Raw genomic sequence first — 4,107 nt, forward strand, 5'->3', positions numbered from 1 at the left:
ATAAAGTAATTGCCTAAAGCTTTCTGAGCCTGACTCATTGAGTACTTCTCAAGTCAGCAGGACTGCAAACATGCAGTCTGAAGCCAGCATTCTGAATTTCCCAGGTTGGGTCTGCATTTTGAAGTGGTGCATTAATACAAGCACTAACTGCTAAGAAATGAGGTTAAGTTTGATAGCCTCTGCTTGTGAGGGTCTCAGACACAGTCTGTGAAAGTATGCATGGCATGAGGTGGGAGAATGTTCTGTGGTTCAACTGCTGGGCCAATGCACACACACTCAAACAGCTCTGAGTGCATTCTAAAACTGGCTTGAAGCTGTGCTAAATGCTGGCCCATACCTATGGCATTTTGCATTCCCTATTTCAACCTATCTTCCTTTTATGGTGCATTTCATACCAGTGGTCCTAAAGAGGATTTCAAAACAAAATAAAACAAAACAAAACATAACAGCAGGCGGGTTGGAACTAGATGATCCTTGTGGTCCCTTCCAACCCTGACTCATTCTATGATTCTGTGATACTAAGTTGTACCAGGAGAGGTCTAGGCTGGATGTTAGGAGGAAGTTCTTCACAGAGAGTGATCTGCCATTGGAATGGGCTGCCCAGGGAGGTGGTGGAGTCCCCATCCCTGGAAGTGTTCAAGAAAAGCCTGGATGAGGCACTTAGTGCCATGGTCTAGTGACTGGCTAGGGCTGGGTGCTAGGTTGGACTGGATGATCTTGGGGGTCTCTTCCAACCTGGTTGATTCCATGATTCTATGATATATGTAAACTTAGGGAGGAGATTTCTGAACTGAACATTACATTCTTTTCCCTAAAGCAGTTATTATGCTCATTCTGCTGCCCTACCCTAAGAGTTAAAAAGGTTTTTAGCATGGTAGTTCTCTATGTTAGCTGTAAAAGACTTCTTTAGAGATTCATCATGAAAATGAGCAGTTAGTAAATGACCATATAGAAATCCCAGGTAAAATTATGTCATCAGTACACTGTTAACACTATGGCAGCTGCCTTAGTCACTCTGGGATGTGTATAGAATCAGCACTGTTCCAGCACCTGTGATCCAGATACATCATAGCACATGGGAACTCCATAATCCTTGTATTCACTCTACTCAATCCAGCATCCAGGCTTTGGCACTAGAGGTTGCTAAGGCTCCAATCTGGGATGCCAATTGGCCTCAAATGACTTTTTATCCACCTAAGTAGGGTTAATTAGCACTAATAAATTCACTGAAGTGATTAAACAGAGGCATTAAACATGAATATTTACCTTTACTGTTGAAACTTCCAGGTTTCTTCTGTTAAAACTTACAATTACATCATACAGCAAAAAACAGAGTGAACTGGATATATCTCACTGGGGATGTATCAGATATTTTCATATATTCTCACCCATTTTTCTGAAGGCACCAAGAGTTAAAGCTGCACAGGCAGAAGACATAAAATACATACAGTAAACATAAATATACAGAAATAAAGCAACATCAAAATAGGTCTGCCAGAGTACTTCTGCTTACACAAAAGCTCTGTGCACCATCCACCTTGAACTCTCATTTGCAGCACCATCTAATGGATGTGCATTAAAACCTTCTGAGCAAGGCAAAAACTGAAAAAAAAGTGAAGGGAAGGAGGGGTTCTAATATGGCAGAATGGCACAAAATTTCTGTAATCACAGCATCACAGAATCACAGAATTTCTTAGATTGAAAAGCCCTTCAAGACCATCAAGTCCAATCATCAGTTTCACAATGGCAAGGCCCTGACTAAACCAAACCCCTCAGCACAACATCTCATCACTAGGAATCACTGTGCTTGGAAAGGACCACCAGCATCAGCCAGTCCAACCTTCATCCCAGCAGCCTTCATCACTACACCAGAGCCTCAAGCACCACATCCACTCTCCTTTGAAACACCTCCAGGGATGGCAACTCCACCACCTCCCTGGGCAGCCTGTTCCAGTGCCTGACCTCCCGCTCAGGAAAGAACTTCCTCCCAACAGCCAACCTAAGCCTCCCCTGATGCAACTTGAGGCCATTTCCTCTTGTCCTACCCTGAGTAAGTAACTGGGGAGAAGAGACCAGCTCCAGTCTCACTACAACCTCCTTTTAGGTAGCTGTAGAGGGCATAAGGTCCCCTCTCAGCCTCCTCTTCTCCAGACTAAACAACCCGAGCTGCCTCAGCCGCCCCTCTTAGGTCATGTTTGCCAGACCTCTCCCTAGCCTCGTTCCCCTTCTCTGCACTCGCCCAAAGTTCTCCCTGTGAAGTGCAAGGTAAAAGCACCTTTTTTCAGTTGGATGTAGCCCAACGTCATTCAAGGAGGCTTACAGTTAGAAGCAGTTTCTGAGTTGGTGTTTTTTTTCAGAATGTGTGTGCATTTTCTAGCATTTGCATTTTCATGGATGGCTTTAATTAACTTCTTTCTGTGCTCATAAACCTGGAGAGGATTTTCTCTAAGCTCTTACATCTCTAGCCTATATGAAGATATTTTGAGCTTTAAACCTTGAGTACATTTAATGGATTTAAAGCATTTAAAAAGGTAGGGGAAGTTGCTAGCAAAATGCACCCAAGGCAGATGTGACTGAGCTGGAGGGCAGAAGGGCTCTGCAGTGGGACCTTGACCGCCTGGACAGATGGGCAGAGGCCAATGGGATGGGGTTCAATAGCTCCAAGTGCAGGGTGCTGCACTTTGGCCACAACAACCCCATGCAGAGATACAGGCTGGGGTCGGAGTGGCTGGAGAGCAGCCAGACAGAGAGGGATCTGGGGGTACTGATTGATACCCGCCTGAACATGAGCCAGCAGTGTGCCCAGGTGGCCAAGAGAGCCAGTGGCATCCTGGCCTGCATCAGGAATGGTGTGGTCAGCAGGAGCAGGGAGGTCATTCTGCCCCTGTACTCTGCACTGGTCAGACCACACCTCGAGTACTGCGTTCAGTTCTGGGCCCCCCAGTTTAGGAAGGACATTGAGATGCTTGAGCGTGTCCAGAGAAGGGCGACGAGGCTGGTGAGAGGCCTCGAGCACAAGCCCTACGAGGAGAGGCTTAGGGAGCTGGGGTTGTTTAGCCTGGAGAAGAGGAGGCTCAGGGGTGACCTTATTGCTGTCTACAACTACCTGAAGGGTGGTTGTGGCCAGGAGGAGGTTGCTCTCTTCTCTCAGGTGGCCAGCACCAGAACAAGAGGACACAGCCTCAGGCTGCGCCAGGGGAAATTTCGGCTCGAGGTGAGGAGAAAGTTCTTCACTGAGAGAGTCATTGGACACTGGAATGGGCTGCCCGGGGAGGTGGTGGAGTCGCCGTCCCTGGGGCAGTTCAAGGCAAGGTTGGATGTGGCACTTGGTGCCATGGTCTAGCCTTGGGCACTGTGGTAAAGGGTTGGACTTGATGATCTGTGAGGTCTCTTCCAACCTTGGTGATACTGTGATACTGTGATACTGTGATACTGTGATACTGTGATACTGTGATCTTTGCATGAACTTCCTACTTGACACAACTGGAAAGTTATTTTAAGACAGCCTAGAGAACTCCTCAATGGGCCCAACTGCAACAAGAATGTACTTCATTTCCCATGGAATAAAACACGGCAAGCTGAGGAAAAAAAAAATATTGGGAAGCACAGGGATGGAACAGAAAGGGCTAATGCAAGCCAAAGCATAAAACGACTGCAGTAAACAGTAATCAAAAGGTCTTCTTCAAGGAAGAAGATTTCTGGGTCCATTAAATTAAGAGCTTGGTCCATCAAACCGTGTCGGCGGAAACAAGTATATTACAAAGAAAGGAACTGTGTACTGAAAGGCAATAGTTAGGAGTGAGTGTTTGAAAAGCACAGTTGTTTCACAAAAGATGCTTTTGTGTGCTACACAGTGGCCTTGACTTCAAAAATTCCTCTCTGCTATTCGTATATCAAAATATTTCTCCATAGTGACAGAGAGGTCACTTCTCTTCTACCTGCTCTCTAATAGACAGAGAGTTCTTACCTTAAGTGTCACCTCCTCACTTGACAATATCAGTCTTTCCACACAAAATAAAATGAATTCCTGCAACACTTCATTTTAATTTAGTAGTTCAGGACAACTCAAAATGTGGTCCCTACTGTTTCTCATTCCTGCTCATCTTC

Source organism: Pogoniulus pusillus, chromosome 6 (assembly GCF_015220805.1).
Source record: "Pogoniulus pusillus isolate bPogPus1 chromosome 6, bPogPus1.pri, whole genome shotgun sequence".
Lineage (NCBI taxonomy): Eukaryota > Metazoa > Chordata > Aves > Piciformes > Lybiidae > Pogoniulus > Pogoniulus pusillus.